At 43.8% G+C, this 26,430-nt stretch overlaps 1 protein-coding gene across 17 annotated transcripts in view; it reads left to right on the forward strand.

Moving 5' to 3' along the window:
- The window catches only part of LOC100121912 (protein kinase C and casein kinase substrate in neurons protein 1), a 57,032-nt gene that overhangs the window by 3,314 nt on the left and 27,288 nt on the right, over window positions 1–26,430 (forward strand). For 2 of the 17 annotated variants that reach the window (XM_032598421.1, XM_032598455.1), the window contains exon 2: window positions 22,930–23,017. The exons of 12 other annotated variants lie outside the window; for them this stretch is intronic. The gene's annotated coding sequence lies outside the window, so the exon portion shown is untranslated. Of the gene's footprint in view, window positions 1–7,484; window positions 7,651–7,756; window positions 7,815–22,929; window positions 23,018–26,430 lie in introns of those variants that run through there. 3 more of the 17 variants (XM_032598441.1, XM_032598443.1, XM_032598424.1) reach the window with 3 other exon arrangements.

Raw genomic sequence — 26,430 nt, forward strand, 5'->3', positions numbered from 1 at the left:
CTATTCTATTACACGTTTTACAAAAACACATGTTATGTTTTTATGTTTTGTCTCGGTCGTTCATATTGAAATCCAAGTGCCACTAGCTCAAGCCAGTTGAGACAGCCGCACGAGATTACATACGAACTGTATTACGTAAAATTATTTAACATCGCGAACTTATCATCTCTAAATGTTCTGGAAGATTCTCATCGTCGCCTACTCTTCCATTCGTCGAAGAAAAAATCACCGTAATTGCCTTCGACGAACGAATAAGATATTAAATCAACCCTTTTTGCGCACTTCGGAGAAGCAATAAGAAGTAAATCCTGCGCTGACGTTTACAACTCTATATAGCCTGTGCGTAACAAACACGGTCATACGACTCTCGACAGCAACACACAGGCGCACTCATTGAACATTTCAAGGCGCGCGCGATACGTATAGCTCTCAAAGGTCAAGTTGAAGATTGTCGCCGGTAATTTTCGTGCGGGCCATGTTTACAAAGCCCGACACGTCGCGCTCATTTGCATGTCTAGTCAGACGCTTCGTTGATTTTCTTCCGATTTTCTCATTCGAGAAGATTGTAATAATCGAGCGAGTTATGCTTTTTAATCAATATGGGATTTTTCGCTTTATCTGTGTAAACTTATTTGGAAATTCGATTTCAAGCGCACTAGCTCTTTTTTCATATATCTCGGTGGCTGCGGCAATTTTTTCATTGACCCGAGGCAATATTGACAGACACGACGGATTTTCAGAACGGCGCGAACGAAGTGAAAAATCTTGACGCGCGCGCTCAGGCATTCACGTGTCCCGGCAGTGACAGCCGTGAAATACGAGGCAAAAGCCCGCGGCGACGAACCTGACGACTTTACGCTCCTTGAGCCTCGGAAAAACACGGAATAAGTAATAGCTGCAAGATCTTCTAGGCGCTGCTGTGGAATTCAATTTTTTTATACACGATTCCTCGTTTACTCCCTCGGATTCGAGATTCTCTGTTCCTCGTTTTCCAGCTTACGAGAGCGTGTAAAAATTGCACCGCGCACATTACTCACTTCAGAACAACTCGGATATACGCATCCGATACGTCAGAGCGACAATCGAATCAAAGCGCGAGCTCGAACACGAAAAAAGCGTCGTGTAATCGGATTAGAAGTTCGGAATTGGCGCAAAAAACAGTCGTCGCGACAAATGCAGCGAGTATAACGAATTGGCGTAACTCGGTTATGAGCCAGTGCATTGTGTGCAGCACCGAGAGAGGTGTCTATATACTGCAGAGCGGCAAGCCCGGCGTCAACTGAATAACGAGAGCTTTCGTCGTGTCGAGGTTGAGTTCGCCACAAAGAAACGCGGAAGACTGTGCAAGCGAAGAATGTGCTGAGATCCGCTCGATTCTTCTTGCCTTGATCATTTCCTCCTCCTCCTCGTTTTTCCCCCTCGAACGCAACAAACGCGTCCTGTTGATGATGCGTATACGGGTGCTTCTTTTTTTTACATCTTGCATCCAGTAACCTTGATATTTTGCCTTTGTTTTCGAAGCCAGTTTCAGACGAGCGAGTTCTCTCTTGTTTTTGGCTTATGCACGCTCTGGAACGATTGAAAAATTTACTGTGTTTCAAGGACTATTTTTAATCGGCAGTCGATTGAGATAAAGGAAAATTGAATTTATCGATCGCTCGGTCACGGTATTTCAATTGTCATCAACTATAATCTGGATTTACTGCTTTTTACGTAGAATCGATTATATTTGTACTTGGAAGTGCCTGATACAATTTACTTTTTAAAGAGTCTGTTTATCTTTATGGTCTTAGTTGGTGATGAATGCTTTTTAATATATCGCACGCTTTTTGAAAATGTTAGGAACTCTATACTTTTTTTCGAACATAATAGCTTGCAAATAAGCAAATTTTCAGTATCCCATAAATTACAATTTCCATCCAATCAAATGATTAAAAGTCAAGAGAAACTAAAAAGGAATCTCGATCACCGCCTATGCGTATACATAAAACAAACACCATCAGCATAAGCCGCTGTTATCAAGCAACATTGAACCCCTATTACCCGCGCGCATACCAAGCAGCCATTTTTATTCCTGTCTAATAACGCGCGACAAGTACATCAAAAAAACTACCATAGAGAGCCGACCCGACCGCGAAACCTCGTCCTCCGAACGAAAAAAGAATGAAAAAATCGCAGGTGAAAAAAGGCACGCGCGATACTTCCGACATGCGCCATCGGACATCACGGGCGATTACGATCGATCAACGCGGCGGCAGCGCATCTCTCGCGGAAATTATACGCCACCGTAGCAGCTCTTACGCGGCCTGATTCTCAGGCCACGGAGAGGAGAGAGAGCGAGAGAGAGAGAGAGAGAGAGAGAGAGAGAGAGAGAGAGAGAGAGAGAGAGAGACTCACCGGCGGTGAAGTAAGGTGCCAATGACGCGTGAAAGCCCGTGTACATCTGGGGTAATTGTCGCGCGCGTGCATTTTCATAGGGGCTTTTTGAAAATTTCTGCTTGAAGTATACAAGAAGCTTCTGCTTGCGTTGCTAGACGCCAAAACAGCGAGTTCAATTGCGTGCTGAAATCAAAGTTAATTTTACGGCGCTCCGAGAGAGGTTTATTGTGCTGCTCGTAATAAGAATTCGAAAAAAGAACTGTATACACGTCGTCCCGGTCAACGGTCCCATGAGTAATTTGGATTTCATAAGCTGGTCATCGCGTCGGGGAAACTGGGCCAGTTTCCGGGTAAAAGTGAAACGCATATAACGTTTTTCTAACTGTTTTCCAAAGTCCGAGCAAACGAGAAAAGCCAAATATAATAATAGCAGTACGTGTGTAACTCTTCTGTAAAATAATATAATTCAATCGTAAATCCGAGCAACTATGCGAAAGATGAGCTAAGGAATAAATAAATCCCGACGATGCGCAATTATACGCTCTGCACAGTCGGCATAGTAAAAGGAGTCGACAAAAAACACGCGTCATTAATGAACGATCGAAATATCGCATAAGGATCTCCTCCGACGTCAGTGTACAGCGACAAACCCGCGTATGTCTCTCGTTAAGCTCGCGCAAATGTCGCATACACACACACACACATACACACACACACGCACACACACACACACACACACACACATATATATATATATATATATATATATATATATATATATATATATATATGAAAACGCACGCATTGACGTCATCGCGCGCATATCATGCCATATGTGAGAGATTCGGCCAGCTCTCATTCCAACAACGATCTCCCGATCTTCTTCTGTGTCTCGCGCTCGTGTACATATAGGATAAATATAAAGTGAAAAATTACAAGTAAACAAGGCAACGAGGAAAGAACCGTTGCTCTGGTACTGCAGCGCGCGTACAGAAGGCTCCTTAAAGAGAAACTTGCGCGCAGGGAATCGGCATTAGAATCGGCGCGACTCCATCATTGATCAGCTCTTATACAACTGCAGCGACGAGTCCGAGGCGAGAATGGCAGTATAGCAGGTGAATGAACCGCCGAGAGAGGATCTCCTCCTATGCGTGCGTGACCAGCAGCAACGGCGCTATGGGCAAGACTGATGAGCGCACTCTCTTGATACGTATACGCGTGTGCTCGTTCTTTCACGGGTTACACAACTTAATTGTTGTTTATTATGAGAGCGGCAATGAATCATTCAACGAAGCTGCGATTCCCCGATATATTCTCTTCGTTTCGTTTCCTCTTTTCAGAGGAGTTTTACGCTACGAGTGTGGATTTGCACTTTTCATGAGAGTGAGCTTCTCTCTCCCTCGGACGCGCTTGGGAGAGAATATAGCTTTCCACCCACGCGACGACGATGTCAGGAAACTCGGTGCAAAGTCCGCGGACGCGCGGACTCTCTTATATAGTCCCTCTTCTCTCTCTCTCTCTCTCTCTCTCTCTCTCTCTCTCTCTCTCTCTCTCTCTCTCTCTCTCTCTCTGTGCAAAGCGAAATTGGCCGGCCTCCAAGAGCTTCTTCTGCGCTGCTGCCGCTGCTGGCGTGGCTTTCCCCCCTTCTTTTGGCGGCTATCGCATTCCTTAGGCGGAACACTGCGCGTTTTCCGTTTTCTATACTTGTTGGTGCTGTGTGTGTATGTGTGCACGCAGTGTTATAGGCCATCGCTGCAGTGTCGATCGGCCGATTGAGTTTCTCTCTCTCTTCTATTTGCATTATTCATCGCTGGAGCGAGAATTTCTATTTTAGATGTTGCCAGCTTTGCTCGACACTCCGCCGCGCCGTGTACTACAACGCCGGCTGTAAGAAGTATCTGCGCGCATAGACGTGAAAGTATTTTGCGTAAATCCCTGATATCGCTGATGCGTCGCTGTTCTTTGAACGGTTAAATGGAGATCGATCTCTCGTTGTGCTGTTGTTTCTGCTCTACGTTTATTCGACAGTTTTTACACGCGAGAAGTAACGTACAACGTGTCACCTGTGGCTGTTAACCCTGCGCTAGCTATACGCCAAGATCTTAGAAACACTGCGCTGAGTACACATATGAGCATTTTAGAAACCAGTTATATAGCCGACTTTTGCTTCTCTGTTTTGGCTCGTTAACCGCGTGTATTCACCTCGAGTTTTTTTTTCGTAACAGACACTAAGAGCGCGATATAAATATATACACTTTTGGAATAAGATAAAAAGTATTACGAATGACAGTTTACCCATGCGCAGAGTGTATATACGTATAATGTGCCAAGTATACACAATTAATTTGCAAACAATCTCCGAGCTGAGAAAAGAACCATTTGAACAAAGCAAAGAGAGCATAATTGCTTTGCTAATTAAGATTGAAACTTTTTTCGTCGCGAGCAATCGCATTTAAAAGTGTAAAAATATTCCAATCAGATAGCTGCATGCAAATGCAGAGGAAGAAAAGAATCGAAAGAAGCAAAAATTCCAAACTAGTCCAACTCTACAACAACGAAGTCCAACACAAAGTTGTCGAGCCAATTAAGAGCCCCGCAAAATTTTTCTCTCGCCCACGCCAGCTAACCTGCACACAGTCTAATCCTTAAACGGCCGATTAATTATCCCAGCGACTGCAGCAGCTCTCTCCCTCCCACACAGCAAACACACGGTCGTCTGATTAGGCTAGTTATTAAGCATGGAGGCGTTCCGTAATCACTAATTACGCTTAAGGCTTCTCCACGCGCTTACACTATAGGATGGAGAGAGAAAGAGAACCAAGGACTTTATACACCTCGGCGATGCCATGACGCGTGGTCAAGGTGAGGCTGCTGCTGTGTTTTCTCGGGGAAATATAAACATCGCCGCGACTTACGCGAGATAATTAAAAGAGAGGAGCTGCACTCTTCTCGCCAATTAAACCCGCGAGGGAGATATAGAAACGGAATACGGCTCCTACACAGCTGCTGCGGTGGATACTGCATGCTATTATTGGCTTAGCCCGATTGTTTCGTGTTCGTGCGAAGCACAATGCGCTGGTAATGGAGATAGAGGACGCGAGATAAGGCGTGTTTGCGGTGGCGTTTGTACGCACAACTTTTATTGGTCCGAACGACGCTGGCTTTTCTCTAATTAGAACCATATTCGAAAAGCTTTGTTTGAGTTCGCGAGTATGTTCGAATGCGCAGCATTTTTAAAGTGCAACATTTTTTTTTTTTATAACAAATTTTCATTCAGAGATAAATAAACGTAAAGGACATTTGAGGTTACGCCTGTGCTTTATAGAGGGAAACGCTTGAATGGAGGATTTTTTTAGCACGTGAATGGCTGAATTCGTACTTGTGGGCTTCAAAGGGGCCTGCTTTCAAAAGAGTGTTTCTCATGCCGCGCGGTTTTAACAAAAATTGATTCGCGCGACAAACGTGTATACCCACTTCTCAGGGCATATTGCAGTCGCTAGAAGAAAAGGAGAGAAAAATTATTGGGCAAAAGAATCGTTTATTGCATACAGCCGTATGTATTCGTCGAGTTTAGGTATACTATTGATAACCATCAAGATTCTCGCTCAATATCAACACGTTTTATAGAGGCAATCTATACGAGCGTAAGCTAAAACAATTGTGAACTATTCCCTATATCCACAGGCCTATATCCCACTGATATATCAGGAACATTCCGAGCAGTAATAAGTACGTTTATACAGCCAAGGTACTATTCAACATGTTTCATTCAATTTTAGCATTTCTCATTTGTCATTTCTCTTTCTCAGCGAGTTATAAGCGCCTGTTATAAGCGTCCGTTTTGTAACCTTCCATTGCACTCATTTATTAAATGTTCACCTCAGAGCTCTGGACTGCGCGCGAATCTGGAGCAGACGCCGAGAAAAGCCGTCGTGCATCTGATTTAACTCAGGATTCCTTCGGGCGCTCCATGCTCTAGAGCTCGATTGCTTTTGAAAACGATCACCGCACTCCGATTAAAATTGCTCTTATACACAAAGGCTATTATTTCAGAGCTTGCGCTCTATACTATGCATTCGTTGAATGGCTCGATTCGTTTTAAAAACATGATTTCGACATTTTTGCAATAATTTTCGCAAAATTGTATGTCCAAGCATCCGGCCTTTATCCGTATACCACTTGTCTCAGCGCCCCAAAAATAGCCAATCGACTTTGGCTCGTCATTCTTCTGTTTACCCGGCGCTTCTTTAAAATGCTCTTATCCGTCTTAAATCTTGAAGTGTCTGCTCGCTCGCGAGTCTTTTTTTATCGCCTCGCAATAACAAGTTTCTATTTTAAAACACAAGCGCTTATAAATTATACTCTTATAAAGAAAAAATAACTAACTCGAATCGGTCGGCGTATTAATGGCCGGCAGTGTGTGTACGAAGAAAGTAATTAGGCGAAGCCGAGATGGCGTCATTGTGGTGGGAGAGGGTAAATAATGAGAAAAGCCGCGGAAAGAGTTAAGGTCGCGTTGTCCGCAAAATCGGCTATCGGAAATCGATATTCCCGCTTGACTGGCTAGCAGAAGAAAAGCAAAAATCAACGTATATACACACGATGCTTGCCTTTCTCTTCAATTTTCTCTCCTCCGAGCGTCTACACACAGGCATCCGACTATTTCAAGCCGGCTGTTGAAAAATTTGCACGTTAGTGCGAGTATGTGTTCTGCTGAAAGTTTAAAAACGTGCGCGGGCTTCGGGTCAAACTTTCCGCCTCTATATGTATCATGCTTTGGGAAAAATTAATTAGTTGCACACACGGTATTTTTTCGACTCAGGAATGAAACATTTCTTATCCGAAATAAGAAAAAACGCCCGTAGCACCTGCGCGAACTACAATACGCGCGTACGTGTACACATATAGTAGCAGAGATAAGGCCGAGCACGCGTGCGCACATTCTCCCATGAATTGTTAAGCGCGAAACGCGTTCGCCGGTCAGTGAATGCCTTTGGCTCTCTCTCTCTCGTGTTATATACCCCCTTCCGACGCGATGCAGCTATACACACAGCACGACGACGCGACGGCGGCCATTCACTTCGCTTCGCGCATAACTTCATTGTGCGCGAGCGCGCAGATTTGTCCCATGGAAAATGAGGCACGAGAGAGATAGCTTCTCTCGTCGCTTGCGGAAAACGTAGCCGCGAGCGAGGTATAGCCAGGGACGACGAAAATCGATCGATAGAAATACCGAAATACGCCGAGGTCTTTGAACTCGTGTAATATAGTGTGTGTATAACGACCGTCTAGGACTTTAATTACGCTTGTATGCTAATCGTATGCTATACTTCTATCTCACATGAAATATAATTTGCCGTTTATTTGTTTGTTTCAGGTATGTATTTTTTCTCCTCTGGATGAATTCCGCGCGATTATATTCCAACGATGAATTTGTGAGTATAACCATTGGTTTCCGCCGTATAGTTTTAAATTTCTATAAAAACAGACTTTACGGACAATAAAGCGAAGGAGAGAGGTATAATAATGTAGGTCAGGCGATCCTCCAAATCTGAATAATTTCGCGATACGGACACGTAAACTAATAAAGCGCCTTTACAGTCTTCCATCAATAAAATGTGTAACAAGCTGGCTTTTTGCGACAGGCCATATTTTCTCTCTCACTCTCGCCTCGCGTTCCCATTTCTCATGCATAATCGCGCACTCGTCAAATTTATTCAGAGGAATAAATTTAATCGTCGACTATAATGCACACTTTTCCAATTCCAAATAGCAGCGCAGCGTTGCCGTTATATTTTTTTATGAATAGATTCCTCTGTCACCGATACCCAACCTTTTATCCTTCGCTCTATTCTCGACGAGAGATAAGAAGCTCGTGAATACATAACGTCAATACAATCGATGCGTCGTTTCTCCGTATATTAAAAATTCCTCTCCGGCGATGAATTCCGATCTCCATATCCGTACCCTGATGTGTTTTTTCTATACGCACTTTTGACAAAAGAAGAAAGACAATGCGCGCGCGCACCTTCTCGCCGGTATAAAGGGGAGCGTTTTTGCGCGACGATTTTCTCCTCCCGTTCTCATTTCTCTCGCGTTCGCGCTCTCGTCATGCATGCGAGTACGCGCGCGAGGCAATAAATTTAATCACGCGCCGCCCGGCGACTTAATGCGCTTTTCGAATTTCGAGCCGCGTGTCTTATAACGTGAGTATACATACCGGCGCATTCCGCGAGCAGATAAAACGCGAGAGAGACGAAAGGAGATCACGCGCGCGTGTACGTTAAAGATGCGTGTACGCGCACGTGGAAGATTATTCGACAAGTGTGCCAGCCGGATTCTTGAAATTTCGACGTAAGTATAGGCTGGGTTATGGTTGTCGATTATAACGATTGATTTGATGCGGTGATTTATATCGGTGAAAATATATTCTATAATAAGATGGAGTAGAAAAATATCCTTCGAACGTACAAAAAATATCTCGAAAATGTCGTCCTCTAGCTCGAGATGTATTGCTCGCCTCTTAAAGCGAGAGAGGGAAAAAAATCAATCGACGGAATCAACGACACACTCGAGACGCAAATCGCCCCATACGTCGAAGGATGAGCGCGGCAATCCTCGAGTTAGAGCAGATAGTATATTATACGTGTATACAGACACGTTCACGAGCGCCCGGAAAGTGGGTTATCCTCGAACGAAACGCCGCATCGCCGTCGTCGTATACCGGCTTCTTCGATTTTCTCCGCGGGGCATTCGCTCGCGCCAAGTTGCCAAGTGCCGATTCATTAAACTCTCTCTTCGCGAATCTCCATCCGTGTACGTATATGTACAGCTGGCACCGATGTGTCGCGCTGTAATTTTTTTTTCTTGCCTTATATTTTTCATTTCTCTTGTCCCGGTATGAGCGCACTCGAGTTGTGCCGGTACAAGTGTTATATGCACTCGAGAACTGTGTCTTTTTGCGCGTCGATTGTTCTCGAATTTGTTTTCAATGCGCGGCGTTGAAGCTGTAATTATAGAGCTTGATGGGAAATAAAAGGAGATATTGAAGTGAAAAGCTTTTAGAGATCTGTGCAAGGCGAATGCATAATCGTAAATCTTGGAAAATGGCATGTAGAGGTAGGATTTATGTCCTCTGTTTACTGAAATGAGTTCGTACTTACTCGGATTTATGAAAGTAATAATACCGAAGCATTGTTGCTCTCTTTTTTAGTTCTTCTATGCGCAGATCATCTGTTTTAGATTGATGTTTATCATTGAAATGTTAATATATGCAGCAGCTGCATCCGTTTGAAAATAACCAAAAATAGCGAAAACGTAATATATGCTTCGTATCAACATTTTAATTGCCTGTGCGACGAATAGAACTCGAAAAACGTTCTCTCAATTATACGCTAATTACTACCTCGCCTTACGCAACATCCTTAATTAAGCCTTTGATACATATAAAAATATCTTCATCCATTCATAAACCCAGGGTATTATTCAATTTATAACGCTTGTACAACTATTATCTCCCCATATGATCTCCACTAATCTTCTCGAAAGACATTGTTAAACCCGAGGGAAGAAAAAAATCATCGTAGACTCCCGCGAGTGAAGTATCCGTTCGTTCCATCCTATCCGCGCAATACCTCATACACTAACACTCTATAATAGGACAATACACACTGCATATAGCTCGTGTCGAAACAGCTTGTGAATTCCCTCCGAATACAGCGTTGCCAAACCGCGGAAATATCCAAAAGGAAGGGAAAAAACGGGGCATATCGATAATATACATGCGGACTCGAAACAATTGAAAGCTCGAGGCGTCGCTCGCCATCTCGCGTTTAATGATAATCTCGCGCTGGAAGCCTGTTAGAAAGGCTGTAGCGAAACTTGTGTCGCAGAGAAGAGAGAGAGAGAGAGAGAGAGAGAGAGAGAGAGAGAGAGAGAGAGAGAGAGAGTTCAGAGCTGGAAAAGGCCTGTGCACGCGCGCGGTTGGGAAAGTCGCTCGAATTTCTATGCAGCAGCTGCTACTATATGACTCTGGCAATGTCGCTACTTACTGTTGCTTCTCTCCGCGGAAAAGGGAAAAGCTGATTGACCGCAGCGTGTGTTGGAATGCTGCGTACAAGTACGTGTAGCATTTCGCCTGATTCGGAGGATGAAAGGCGCGCGCAGGTGACTTGTTTAATTTCACTCGAAGAACCGGCACTTTTTGCTTCACAGTATAATCACAAAACTCGCGCCTGAAACACCTACCTGCCACACGAATTTTCTACAGTTTAAAACCGAAGCGATACACCAGTTTCCCTCAAGAGATTTCGAGTTACAGCAGCTCTCTTCTCCGCGAAAAATCCATACTCGTGTAATAGCCAGCGCGGCAGTTCAAACGTGCGGCCATTACCTGCCCCTTTTTTCCCGCGGCGTAGTAGCGAACTCCGCCGAAAAATCCATTTCCAATTTCCCCGACAGCTGCGAAACCGCACCGATAAAAGTCTTCTAGCCGCATATCGCGATTTCTCTTCTAATGCTGCACAGTGTGCCGGGAACGAGTCGTCGACTCGTATGGCAAAAAAGCGTCGTCCCAACATAACGCACTTGCGTATAAACGCGCACAGACACAGTTCACCGGCGTATGCGGATAATGTATGCGCGTCTAATCGTTTTCTTCCAGGATATAGCACGCAGTCTTCGTCTCTTTCTCTTCCGCGCTGTTGTGTGGAGGAAAACGGAGAGAAAGACTCCCTGCGCACAGATTCTTATATTGCCCGGGAATCTGGAGCGTGCGAATGGAGCCTGTAATTGACACGTCTACGGCTTTAATAGATGCCATTCGCGTGTTTCATAACTTTCTCTAGGCTGACGCTATATCGGGTGGCGCAGCGTATCCGTGAGTGTCTCTATTTTTCTGCAGGCTATTTGCGCGCGTTACGTGTGGGCTAATTAGGCGGATGGTTCTCTCTTCAAAAGTCTTGAAATGATGGATGAAAATGGTGATCCTAGAATATTACCAACCAATACCAACGGCTTCCTGAAATAAATTCCAAGTATTTCCATCAGCATCGCCGAACTCCCAAAGTCCCGTGTTTACAGCAGCCCGAACACCTCGCCCCCGCAGACAATTCTCGGCAATTCACCAAAATCGGCATTAAAATTCCATCCGCGCCGCCGAATTCTAGACGTGCGTGATTTCGACAGCAACGTCAGGGGCTACTAGAGTCCGCATTACGAAATCGCCCAGAGGGATTACCGAATGGCATGCGTCCGGGGAAAAAAGTGAAAGGAGTCCCCTGAGAGCAGTATTGTGGAGTCTGCTTGCTAGTGGGTAATTAGCATCGATGCTACCCGACGCCCTGTGTATGTACCTATATACGTAGCGTGTTCTGCTTCGGTACAACGCACCGCTGATGGAAATGGATCTGTGCCGTGGTGTGGGTGAACGTGTGGGAGGAGGTGATTTTGAATCATTTCTTTTAATTGGGGTAGGTGCGATTTATCATCGGATAAACTACATAGTGTATAGCCTTATTTATGCATTGCGCGTTACATATTTAATGCGGTCTAATGACTTTTACATCCTTATGCGTTAGTTTCGAATTAGACCAATCGCCGGATGGCGTTACGCAACGTTCACCTCCGTAATCATAATAACTATTGATTTCTCTCCATACCCGCTATTGTAAAGTATTTCAAAACTCGAAGCAACGTTTACGACAATCGTACATCTCCAAAGCTGCAAACTATCTAGGCTCCAGAGAGAGAAATTGCTATCTGTCCGAAAATAAAGATACGATCCTCGCGCACCAGAAAAACCATTATTTTTTTCCGCCTTCTTCCATGGCTCGCACGCTGCCGCAGTAGTAATTGAAGTCGGTGTAGCACGACCACCGCCGCTATACTGATGGCAACGATACGCGCGACCTTCTCTCTCGTGCGGCCCAAGAAGAAGCAGCAGCTAGCACTAGTCTACACCGCTGCTGCTGTTCGTAAGCGAGAGTAGCTCGGTTCCCTCTTTATTTCTCTATTTCCTTCTTTCTGGCGTTCAGTTCGATGCCTCTCTACACACACAGACACACACGTGTCTGCGTACATACGTTGCAGGCCGGACGGAAATACGCTTGGCGAAGTTCCTGGAGGAGAGCGCGAGCGTTCAACTCTCGGCGCTCTCGCTCGCTTTTCAAGGCGAGCCGACGCTGCTGCTCGTCTTCCTAGGCTAACTCGCGCGCTGCTATATGTACACGTGTGTGTACGTGTGTATTAATTCCAGCATGACCTTAGGTCTCGGGAAAGGCGCAGGAGAGAGAGAGAGGAGAGGGGAAGAAGAGGAGCGAACCGTTGCTTCGGCTTGGAAACCCTGACGAGCTTGCGTTTGTTTTACGGGTTTTTGCGCAGGATTTTAAGACGTAGAGCTAGTGTGCTTATTCAGCTGGCGAGTTTATTATGCATGTAACTTCGAGAGAGTCGGCGAGAGTATAAATACTTCAGATGTTAACCTTATATTATGCATGGGACTTTCTTGCGGTAGTAAAATTGTCTGTTTTACTCCCTGACGTTTTACAAAGTTAACTTCTATGTCAGCGCGCTCTGGAACTTTTCGCGCGAATATTTCTCGGCGCGCCGAAAGCAGCGTTCGAAATCGAAATAAAAACTCGCTTTCCATATCTTCAATCTGAATCCGGGCGTAGCCCCGAAATTTGTGTTCTCTCTTGAAGTTTCTGGGGTGAAAGGGTCGATTTCGCACTCCAGTAAAGCTGCGCGGAACGTATAGTTGCGAATTGCGCTTTTTTGAGGTTCGCGTACACGCGAAAAATGCGAGGGAGAAAAAACTTTCTCCCGATGCAAATTAGCACTCTCGGAATATTAAAGGCTGTGGAATAAGCCATATGCTGATATAACATTGCTATGAAAGTCATAAAGAAATTAAGCCGTAACCATTTACACCGATAAGATCAAATTGTAAATTGCTATGATTAGAGAGCAGACCGTAATGCAGCCGTGTGCAGTGTACAATTTTTCATTACAAAGAAAAAGAAACTTGATCGTCCTATCCTCGTAACGTCATTGAGTTGACGTGTACACCTCTTGAGTAATCGTATTCTAATTTGATTTTCTTAGAACCCAAAGGAACCATAAATCTGTTGTATCATATGTTTGTCTCTGATTCATCTGTCTGAGATAAACGTCGTTCGAAAGGAATTAAAGGCTATGCGCGTTCACGAAAAAGAAGGGAAATCATAAAATACTGGGTCTGCAGATAGCAATATCCGCGTAGGCTGAGTGGAATTCGGGACAGGTTAACCGTGCACACGGCAGCCACAGCAGGTTCTCTTCCTCCTCTCACATAATAAGCGGAACGAGAAGCAGCAGAAGAAGGTCGAAGGTGACGAGAGAAAATCCGTTAGGTATATACGTGTGGCGAAATCTTTGGCCACGACGTTGATGTCTGACACTAAGACCTACAAAGCGCTGCTGTGTCAATACTTGTATACACGGACTTTCTTCTTCTTCTTCTATGTTTGGTTGACCAACGTTGCCAATGGTGAAGGATCGTTAATATTTTTCTTGGTCTCTATGATGGGTGTGCTACTGAGGTGTATGCTTCCTTGCAATGATCAGAGCTTCCGGTCAGGTCGTTTTCACCTGAGCCATTGTTCACTCGGACATTGTCGGAAGGTTGTTGGTCGATCTCGATAAACTCGTGGATGATTAGACTTTCGTTTGGAGCTTTCGAATTTTTCAATATCGACGGTGTCGAGTTGGTATAATCTATCGTTGGTGGCAAGAGTGATTGATGTAATAGGTGTAATTAGAGTCATTCGTTTGCATTCATTGCACAAATTCTTTGAAAACCAAATCTCTGACGTCTGAAACATGCGATTTGGTACTTCGAAACGCCTCGTCATCCGCTATAATTGTGGAACCGAATTCCTCTAGTCTCCGTGTACCGGATTGTACAACTTTAGCGTCATTGGAATACGTAAGATTATCCATCGAATACAGTAACAGAATTCGTTACTATAACACATGCAATGGCTTAACACTGTATCTCGACACAGCTCACGCATTCGGCGCTCTGAAACTCTGCAATGCTAACAGCAATTATCATATTTTTCTTCCTCGGTCAGATTAGCATCAATTTAGCTACTTGTGCGCAGCGCGTTGCACAAAGGACCCAAATGATAGCTTTGTTCGTATAAGTAAGGTGGTAGCGACATAGAAATTAAATTAGCATAAGAACGACATTTCCAGTGTGGGTGTTGTTGCACTGGTACACATGCGTATAAGAATGTAGGCTTCGATTGCCATCGACGAAATATTATGTTTCCTGCAAGAATACAAAATTCGAAGCAATTGAGTAATTTGCTCCTTATGTAACGCATATTTTGGTTTTACGATTGTACAGGCGCGGCAATTGATGCAATCGGTGCATAGCATTATCATCTCTGCCAATTGTTTACGTAACGCGACACTTCGAAAGCTAAATTTTCGAAAGCTAAGTATCTGCGACTTGATTTTGTCACACACATCCTCTTGCTAAATCGCGGATTTCACGAAACTCGGCTCTGCAATGTTAATAACAAGCAGACCTTGGCAATTGGGTGATGTTTCAAGTGTCAATCGACGTACGTTATCTCAAAAAATTAATCCAATGAATTTCAAGTATTCGCGTGACCCGTAAATAACGGGCTTCGATATATCCTCCCATATTGCCTCCAACTTGTATTATCTCGACGAAGATAAATATCGACTCGACGCAAAGAAAGAACAATCGTGACGATTAAAAAAATCGGCTTTGCGACATTTTTTATATTATCCCCGAATTATTCAATAAATTCCTACTCAACGCTTTTCTATACGGAACGATACCCCCACCGATGTACAATCTCCTAAAAATTAGAAGGAAAGAACCGCATTTCATAAAAATTTCCAGAGCCATGTATAATCGAACAGAGTCGCAGGTATACGTGATCGGCCTCGTTTCGCCTCTCATGTAATAGTAACGCCGCCGTGCACGTATACACAGACACACTTCCGATTAGACGCGCGGCTAAATATCTTACGCGCGCGGAGTTTTATCGCACAGTCGATTCAATCGAACATACACATACAAGCATACATTTTCTCCGTGGGTTACATAAGTCTCGCGCGCGCTTGCGCCTAATCGTTAATTCGCGGGCGTATACACCTGGCCCCAGGCGTCCTGATAAGGCATCCCCTCCCCGCTAGCTAGCACCAGCGCTTACGAGAGTAATGTAGATGAAGAGAGAAAGAGAGTTCGAGGTTGAATGCCATTATCTGAGAGCGGAAAACCGTGCAGCAAGGCCCGCGCGCCACCGACCCACATTGCTCGCGACTGCTCGAGGTTTTGGGGATATTCGTATACCTACACGTGTGTATATATGTGTGTGTGTGTGTGTGGGGGGGGGGGGGGGAGAGAGAGTGTGTGAATATTGCTCGGATTCTAGTCCCGGGATGGTGTTTTCGGGGGGATAGGAATTTGTGCGCGCGGCTGATAAGCGAGTATAGTCGTCGCTGGAATGAGCGCTTGAAATTTTCAGCGAATCAAGGCGATGCTTATTTCGTGCTTGCGCCAAAACGGAGAATTCATCCGTGCATGTACCAAATATTTGTCGTACAAAGGCTTGTAGGACTGCGTGTGTTGGATAAGAAGCACTTAACAGAAGCACCTTATGCTGAATTCTGTCTTCTAATTACCCGGAGCGCTTAAAACCGCGCTGGCCTAATTCGTTGACGCTTCGATTTTTCGCGTCGCTAAAATTTTTAATATTACGCTTCACGCACGATGAGAAATGTGTTCCAGGAATACATCGAGAACAAGTTGGCATTATGATCTGGAATTCATCTAAAAAGAGCAGCTCACCGTTGCATCATGGCCTCTGCCAACAAAAATTAACAACCTATGAAATTGAAAAATAAAGTCGCGCCTTCAGCTTCCTTAATAAACCAACTGTTCCCGCAAACACTGCGTCCAGAAAGCTATATAGAATCGCCCCGTTACGTGCGCCACGTAACGAGACCGTAATACACAAACCTATAACTCTTTCTCTCTCTTGGACAGCCGTATATCTCCAAGTTCTCTCGGACCGCTCGGCGAGAGTATTCGAGTCATCGAACTCATAAAACTGAGTTATTGCTCGAAAACAGCGGTACACTACTTGCTGGCATCCAATATACATAGCATACATACACACAAGTGTCGCACATAGCTACAACGTTACGCGATATTTTCGAGCGCAAAAAGGTGAGGCCAAGCGGCGACTTACCCGCCGACCTTGAAATGAAAATCGATAGCAGCGAAGCTGTGACCCTTGTCGCTTCACTTGTGATACTGCCGCATTTTACCACCGCTCGAGTTTCATCGGTTATATACAGGTAAAAGCCATACGCGAATTCCCTAACCCTCTCGAGCCGCGGCATAACGACTCTTTTAAATTTCGCGCGCGCTCGATTGCATTGTTTTGACTTTTTTGCGATAGAGTTAACGAGGCAAAAACGGGGGACAAGAGAGGCCGGGAGAGGAAAAACCTGTAGAAATGGCAATGTTCGCCGCAACCCGCACGCAACCCGCTGTTTTGTGTGCGATTATGAAAGCCGAGTTATGTAATTAATTAAGGAATGCGGCTTGTTCTATTTTTTCATCAAGCCGAAAGAGAGACATTTTTTTCAGTTCAGGAATGCGTAAGTGTCTTTTGAGAGAATCGACGGCGACGGAGAACAGTTTTGTTTCGCGGGTTTCAATGTCAATTAGCGTTTGTATATTTCAATCGATATCTCGTGTAATGGCTTAAAGGTTTCTCGATGGTTATCAGATGTGAGTGAAGTCTAACGAACACTTAAAAGCAAATTAGTATTAATAAAGTAGCAGACTTCGAGAAGTTGTATTGAATATTAGCGCTTGATTACTCTTTAGTTATATACCTTGTATCGATCTAAGTAGTTTATCTTAAAAATAATAGATTTATTGCTTGTCATCCCAGTAATTGCTCTTACATTAGACTACTCTCGAAGCTCATAAAATCTGACAGCATTACGTGTGCTATACCTACAGCATGTGTTGTGGCGTTTCTACTTGAACTTCGCAGCGTCAAGTAGAGCAGCAGCTATCACGAAAAATAATAAATCGCGCGCGCATTCAATGCACCTATAAAATCAGCCACATATAATAAAGTACGAAAACTTATTCAATAGTTTCCTTTCTTCTTACGATTCAAAAGTGTCAATTAAAGCCCCTCATTCAGACGAACCGAGTCACACCGCGGCGGCATCAAACACCAGCTCTCACAGCTATAGGCGGCTCGAAAATTCAATAGCGAAGATCGACCGATAAGACTTGCGGATTCATATCTTCTAAAAAAGAAATAAAAGAGAAAGAGCTGCGCGCGCGAAAGAAAAGGCGAAGCCAGCTATAAAAAAAACGAGCTATAAAAAAAAACGCAACAATAAATTCTTACAGCTTATTTTCCTCCCGCATACACAACCTTTAACCAGTCGCGCACTTAAAGTCGATATCATCCGACAATGAGTCAGGCGCCCGTTGGCCTTTTAAAAAAAAAGACCGTTTCGTCGACTTACGCCTTTGCCCTGATGTAGCACGCGGCGGCGTCGATTATGCCATCGAGCCGTCTCGTTATATTATATCAATGACACGCGAGTAGCGCGAGCTAATAAAATACGCGATTTTCCCGTTGACACTCCTTTTTTTCGTATTTTTTCTTTCCATGCGACGTCGATTCACACTCGCTGCAGTATAGTGCATGGCTTACGTGACGTCATTCGCCAGAGCTACGTGTGCGGTTAACGGCTTAGAGGGAGACGGGGAGGGGGGAGACTATGCTCCTTGAATTCAATGGATATAGCATTTCAATGCTCGAGGGATGAATTGGATTTTCGCGGAAATTGGTATTTTATGTGCCCGAGTTCTGCTTTCAGGATTATTTTTTATGGGTTCTATATGAGAGGCTCTGTCCCGAGCTTTTTTCGGTAACAATTGTTTCAAAGTGAAAGTCAACCTAGTCAGATGAGTACATATTTATTGTGGATTAGTCATTCCCAATTAGTCACCGCGGTTTTAGTTTGCTGCGATAATGAAAAAAAAAAACTTTTATTCCATCAACAGAAGGAGATAGCGCTCGACAAAGCCATTCGAAACACACACACACACGAGAATAGCACTCGACAATCGATTTCGAGAGACGACCTCAATTCTTGCACTTGCTGGGTTCTTACCGTAATCACGACATCTCGAATCGATGACCCCTTTCTTTATTTTCCCTTTTTTCCTCGCTCTCTCGCTGTGTATATATTTTGCGCGCACTTTCTTCGCTTGCAAGAATAAACCCCTCTCTTCGTGCATATTCTCTTTTTATGTCTCGTTTCGCTCGGCGGCCAACTTGCCTTTAATATTTGTGTTTCTCAGCTCTACCTTTCGCTCGCCTACTTTTTAATCTAGGATTTATAATTGCTAATGCTCTTCTCGAATCTGGAATGCATCTCTCGAGGCGTCATTTCAATAATCTCTATCTAGCTCGGGCTAATTTAAATTTGAAATATAAATTTTCCTCCGTTTGTGTACAATTAAAATTTTGCTATTCGATTTGAAACGTTCACCGATAGATATAGATTTTTTCAGCTCAGGGAAACGTGCGTGATTCCATCTGACATCAAATAGCATGATTCTGTGTGGACTTTACGACTTATTTATATGAGCGACAGTATTAGAGTTGGCTATCGATCGTCTTAGATCGATTCTGTATTGAGCCGGGATGGACTGTATTAGCTGTAGACATAATTTATCACGCTCGTAAATAGCCTGGTATACGTGATGCGGATGAAGTCATCGCTGCAACTATTTTATTTTATGCTCGTGGTAAAATAATTTTTCCAATTTGTACACAGAGTATATACATTTCTTTTAAAACTCAACGGAGACTGCTTATACGAATACTCTCGTTCACGAAAATGGAAAGCTCAGCTCGTCGTTAAGAGAGAGCTACGCGCGTGTACCTGGTGTACAAAAAGGGGCAACGCAGAAAATCGCGCATAATCGATCGATTAAAATGCTCTTGCCTGCGCAGCGCGGCCGTGCCTGGAAAAACACGTCCGAAAAAAGTCACCGCGAAGACATCGAAGCAACCGCGCGTATAGGACAGTAGCGATTTGCAGCCGCATCGCCGATCGCATTCCACGCCCATGTCTCAGTTCGCGTCCGCTTATACGGAAAGAGCGACCCCCGTCGCGCGCGAGAAGAGAGCGGCCTTTCTCGATCGAGAGAGCAGCCGATCTGCGCTCTCTCGGTGCATCCATTTATGGGGAAATCCGCGAGAGTTGTACGTGACGTATCGTCGATTTCGAAGTCCACTTGCGACATTTTTCTTTTTCGGAGTCAGAGGCTTCTTCTGTGTTGCTTAATTGTCGTCTCGAGATGCGCATTATTTTGTTTGAGAAACTTTTTTTTTATCGATGAATTTTCTTTACGAGATGAGAAGCTCCGGCGGAGATTTATATGGTACTTATAATGGAGTTTCAAAGTTTCTGGAGAGTCGTTCTTTAGCGTACTGTATAATAGAGCCACACGAGGGGACGCGGCGCTATCGTTTATTGAGCGACGAAAGTTGTGCATTGAAATTTTTATGGTTTTCCAATTATAAGAACTTCTCTGCGACACCGATGAGAACTTTGCAAATGATTTATAGCCATGGTATATTGTTTTCAAATTTTTCTCGATTCCATTTTCATAAAAACTAATTGTTCTATAGGGCAAACCATTATTGCTTTTTAAAATTCTTTATCTTTATTTGTCCGGAAAAAGCTCCCTCGTTAGATGAAACTGTCATCAAAGAAGAAAACAGCAATTATTCGCCGACAAAGTGGATAATGCATTGGCCGCGTCGTTGAACACAGGCAACGAAGTTTATTATTTCCCCGCGATTAAACGCACTCTCGAGGCTCGCGAACGTAAAAGCCATTAGCGATGATGATCGATCGTTAGGCCATGCGTGGCTTTTCCATCACTGCGTGTCGTGGAAGAAAAATCACGTTATCTGCAGGTGCGCGTCGTAAATTGAATTAGGTCTGATGCGCGTTACATCGAACGACTACTACCACTATCTCGATCGCTTCGCACCGAGCCACTAATGTGTTTTGTCAGGACGTTTTATCGACGAAGATCTTGAAACACGGGACGGTTTTTAATTTTTCCCGATATCACGTATTATCGCACGATATAGCTCGTTCAATCTATCGAGAATTCTATCTATCTACTCGAGAGTGCGATAACGATTTGATCTCAAATATTGAATTTTGCCCGGCGAAGCGTCCAAATTGCCGCGTTTTACTTCGAATTAGTATTATATGGTCGCAATGACATTACCAATGCTTTTAATTTTTAACGCTTATTACGGTGAATCGGCGAGGTCGATTCACAAATAAACATTAAAAGACTATTACTTCACAAGCGCGGCTTGCTTCTTTTTATAGCGCGGCTACTTTTTATAAATCAGCGCGCGAATGGCCTTGGGGTTGCGCTAGCTGTGTGTGTAGAGACGATTGTCTTATCAATCTCGGAAAAATCTACCGTAATGAGCGCAGATATAATATCCGAGATTGTCAGGCAATGAAAATTTACGAGCTGAAAGCTCGGCTATAATTATATTATGGAGGTATAGGAAGAAATTGTGTCAATCAAATTCTATTGTCAGATCATGATTATTTTGGTGTACTCAGGACGCATATTAGATCGTATCTGCATGCTGAGCTTTGAATCGTTATAACTCGATAGTGAATCGAAATTCCTTGTATTTCCTCAAACTCAGTTAATCTATAATACCCTGTTTTCAAAAAATTCGGCTACACTTTTTCCAATCGTCGTATCGAAGAGGCTTGGAACGAAGGACCTTGCGATCGGACAGAAAAAGTAAACAACGATTTCCTTTCAATCGTCAAAATGCACGCGTATAAGGAAATACGAACGAGTCCTCGTGAGCAATCTTATTCCCTGTATAACAGTCACAAAGGACGCTCTCTCCTCGACAACGCGATGCTTCGCATTATAACGCTATCGCATTGTGCCATTTCCAGGAGAGTTGCTTTGCCATTTGCATACCTGATCAATTCGATACACCCAATTTTCATTATTAATCGTCCTCTTGATGGCTATGGATAATACTCGTTGAGCGAATAATGCAAACACAACGACATAACGGAATCCATCGAGTTCGAAAATGCCGAGAGGAATGCAATAACCGGCGTCACGGTAACGTACTGGCCAGTTTCAGATCAATAAAGCACACGATATACCTATATTTCGACGCGCCGTTACTAAGGGCGGCAGCATCCATCCTCTAGAGAAATATTCGCGCATAGAAAGGACGACGAGGTTTTCGAGGCGTCGCGTCACCCGCAGCAGACAACACACTGCAGCATACACTCGCCCGCACCGACGCGATGAATGCAATTAAGACACCAGACGCTCGACCGTCACGCCCAGCGTTTAATCCAATTCTCAGTCGAGCTGCGGCTCGCTTTCTGTTCGACTTTCTTTGGCCTCTGATTGTTGTTGTCTTTTTCGGTCTGGAGTCGCGCTGCTTTGGATAATGGATCGTTATTGTTGGGAAGTTTGAGAGCTTGAGAGAGAGAGAGAGAGAGAGAGAGAGATAGAGAGAGAGAGAGAGAAAGAGAGAGAGAGAGTCTGAGGAAAACCGAGTTTCTTCTGGGAGAAGTATAGGAAAAGCAAAAGGTTATTACTTCTGAAATTCATTGCATGGGCATTAATTCTCTGATTTCTAATTAAAAGCTTCGCGATACACGACGGGATAGGTATACAATAATTGCGCAAGTGCGAAGCGACGTATGTGAAAGCCAGTATACGCTGCTCATGAAAGCCATGACTAAATGCTAGAAAATTGGATAAGCGAGCGCATTACAGCTGCTGAAGTATATCATCATAAAACTTGATTTCTCTTAACAGACTTGTTTCCTCTCTTTTCATTATTCGAATTACGAGCTCAACTGCACTCGCGTATTATTGTGCGTGTGAAGTGTCTCATGCCGACGCTCCGACGAACGTACGAGTATATTATGAACTGTATCGCGGAATATCAGTTTTTCGATAGCTGCTCGTTTCAATAATTTCGGCTTGAAAAAGAACCCGCGAGGTACTGTTATTTCAACTGGATTAAATAATTCTATACTATATGTACGCTGCAGTCCCGTGTGTATAATCGATTCCCGTCGTATGCCGAGGACAAAACAGAGCCACGTTTAGACGGAAATTCGAGCGTTTGCTGCGCGTGAAAATGTCACGTAGCTGTGTTGTTTTTTAAGTACCGTAGCGCCATTAAGATTTTTCTTTTTTAAATAAATAAAGTTAAAAGAGATGATACGAAATTTCGGTGAACTATTCAAATCTGTCTATACATTGTACGCAATTTTTTCAATGTAGTTTTGATATTTTATTGTAAGAATTATTACTATAAAATAATTGATCGATTGATTTGGGACATGCAAGCAAACTATAATTTTCTGTTTTTATTTTTGTTTCAGGTATGTGTATTATGATTCATAGCAACTTTCTCGAACGTCACCCACGTGACTCTGCAAATCATGACTAAAAATGCAGGCTAGGATTTTGGTATACAGTTTCTTTATTTTCAATACGCATCTTAGATTAAGTATAATGATAGCTTTCTTAGATAATTTTTTTTTTTTTGTACATGGCATTTGGAACTCGAAAGTTCATCGCCTCATCTACGCAAGCCTTCCCCGCTGCCCTATCTTGTGTCAACCCCACCCAAGATGCACCTCTCCGATCGACACCCACCCGTCCTATTTCTACTAGATCCGCTTTTACGTTGTCCTCCCATCTACGTCTAGGTCTACCTAGAGGTCGCGTTACCATCGGCCTGCCCTTCATGACACGCGCTGCCGTGCGGTCGTCTCCCATTCTCGCTACGTGCCCTGACCATCCCAATCTGCGCGATTTTATTATTCTGTTAATATTTGGTGACGCGTACAGATTGTGTAACTCATCATTGTGTAGTCTCCTCCATTCCCCGGTTTCCTCATCTTTCTTCGGCCCGTATATTTTTCGCAAGACTTTATTTTCATATACCCTAAAACGGTTGTCCGCCTGCTTAGTGAGAGCCCACGTTTCGCACCCGTACAGAACCACCGGCAGTAATATTGTCCTGTATATTCTTATTTTAACGTTTTTAGACAACAGCCTCGACTTAAGTAAATTACTCACGGCGTAGAAGCAAGCATTACCCGAATGGAGTCTCTTGTTTATTTCGACATTAATCTCGTTTCTATCATTTATGGTCGTACCCAGATACCTGAATTCGCTAACCTTTTCAAAAGTAAAATTCCCAACTCTGAGATCTTCCTCCCCTCTGCAGATGCCTAGATTATCCACAATCATGTACTTTGTTTTTGATTCACTAACTTCTAACCCTGTATACTCCACCGCTTTTTTGAGGATTTCCGCGTTTCTTGCTACCGTTTCCCTACAATCCCCCAGTATATCCAAATCATCTGCGTAGCCTAGTATCTGCGTTGTTCCATTAAGCGTTGCGCCCAGCTGGCTAACCTGCATTTTTCTAACGGCATACTCTAACGTTAAGTTGAACAGCACCGTAGAGAGCCCATCCCCTTGTTTTAAACCATCGCGTATCATGAAGGGTTCTGATACATTACCGCCTACTCGGACCTTTCCCGTGCTTCCGTTCAGACATATTTGAATTAATCTCACGAGTTTTTTCGGTACACCGAGAAGTAATAGAATTTGATAAATTTTACTTCGCTTAATAGAGTCGTACGCTTTTTTAAAATCTATAAATAGTTGGTGTATGGTTTCGCAAAATTCCCACTTTTTCTCTAACAACTGTCTTATGGTAAACATTTGATCGCTCGTCGATCTGTTGCGCCAAAATCCGCACTGATAATCTCCTACTATATCTTCCGCGAATGGAGTGAGTCTAGCTTGTATTACATTTGACAGAACTTTGTAGCACGTTGCTAAAAGTGAAATACCCCTATAGTTATTGCAGTCTGTCTTATCCCCCTTTTTAAAAATGCGCTCTACTCCTAAAACCCTTTCTGATGGCGTTAATCCCTCTGTACATTTCGCGGGGGTTATTTTCCTTACTGTTAGTTTCTATTCTCCTAATAAGATTCTTTTGATACTTCCGCTTCTTATTTCTGTAGATCGCGCTCGTCTGTTTCCTTACGTTAGAATACTCTTCTACGGTCCTATCACTTCTATTTTGTAAGCTATCTAATTTAGCCTTTTTGCGCCTTTCAAACCAGAGTTCGCACTCTTCGTCAAACCATGGTTTGCTCTTTGGCTTTTTCTTTTTACCCAGTACTTTGTTCGCGGCCTCTTTTGCCGTTTTTTCGATGTCCCCCCATAAGCTATTCGGTTCGTCATTCCCCTCCGGCGATGTGTTTGTTGCTTCTTCAAGTGCCTGAAACCTGTTATTAATTTCTATCTGGTACCTAATTCGCTCTGTTCTATCTCGTAGTTTCTCAATATCGAAGCTTTCTACCTTGTTTGCTCGCTTACTATTTTGATTCGCTACTAGTCTAGCTCTTAATTTGGCTACTACTAGGAAGTGGTCCGAGTCCCTATCTGCCCCTCTGTAAGCCCTTACGTCAAGAACATTAGTATGACATCTTTTTTCAATGAGGAAATGATCAATTTGGTTCTGTGTGGCCCCGTCCGGCGATGTCCACGTTGCCTTGTGTATGTTCTTGTGCTTAAAACACGTAGTTTTGATTATAAGATCTTTTGACAGTGTACATTAATAAATACATATCTATACCATTCACCTTCGATAATGATGTACGAGAGCCTATCATTGACGGATTTGAATCTTTTAACCGAATGTATGATACTTTTGCTTACGAGAAATCCGGTGCCTAGAGATCCCCCACTCCCGGCCCCATACAGGTACGTGAAGTTACCTAGATTGTACCTATCAGCTTCCTTTACGAGTTCTTTAAACGCACCTGCTCTGTATAGGCTGCGAACATTCCAAGTTCCGACCCTTAAGTCCCTTTTGGTTCGGATTTGATTTTTTCGAGCCATGATGTTATGTTAAACCCGCGCGCTTCGGATCCTGCTCCGATCTCAGGTGAGTCCACCGTTCTAGAGGTGATAACCTCCATACCTCTCTAGTACTAACTAAGTATGAGAGCTTTCCGACTTTAACGAAGACAGTGTCAATTCGTCGTCAGACACACTACGGTTTCATTCTCGCATCCTAACGCCCCCCTGCAAGGCAGCGCGCCTTCGCTGGCATCGTTACCGCGTAAGACCAGGTGACGAATCATTCTACACATCCCCTTTCGGGGCAGTTGTCATCGCTCCCGCATCCTCCTCGGTAGCAGGATTTTTGCCCATTTTTGTAATGTGTGATGAAAGAGATAGATTGAGAGATAAGAGATAATGTGAAGTGTTTTTGTTGTTGTGGTGCTTGCGTAGTGTTTCTAGATGAATCCGTTCGACAGTGTGATCGAAGCTACTATAAATTGAGCGGTTTATTGCATGAAGGATTTTTTTTTTATTTATTTAGGCGTACCCAGACCTATAAAGGTTTACACGGCCGTCATTGCATGAAGGATATTCCTAATTTCTACAAAATTCAAACGATGAGAAAAAAAAAGATAATAATCGCACCGCGATCCGAACTTGTAAACGCCACCCCCTAAGCATTACAAAGACCATGGATGACACCTTAATATATAGTTTATAATCTAAGTATACAAACGTATGTAACCTAAAGCCTTAATCTACTGTCGCAATAAAGCGTAATACACGATCTTCTACTTGGCTTGTTGACTTGTTGAGCCTTCTGCGCTGCGCTGATCTGCTGCCTGCAGATGTTTTCGAGGTATATCTGCATCCCTTTGTTAGCCCATCCGTTGCTGCGCATCTGTTCGGCCGCATGCCTGCGAGCCTCGGCTTGTCGATGGATTCTTTTATGCTGTCGCACAGGTATCTTCGACCGCGCTTGCCTGACCCAAACGGCATAGGTTGGGACT

The sequence above is a fragment of the Nasonia vitripennis genome, chromosome 1 (genome assembly GCF_009193385.2).
Source record: "Nasonia vitripennis strain AsymCx chromosome 1, Nvit_psr_1.1, whole genome shotgun sequence".
In the NCBI taxonomy this organism is placed as follows: domain Eukaryota; kingdom Metazoa; phylum Arthropoda; class Insecta; order Hymenoptera; family Pteromalidae; genus Nasonia; species Nasonia vitripennis.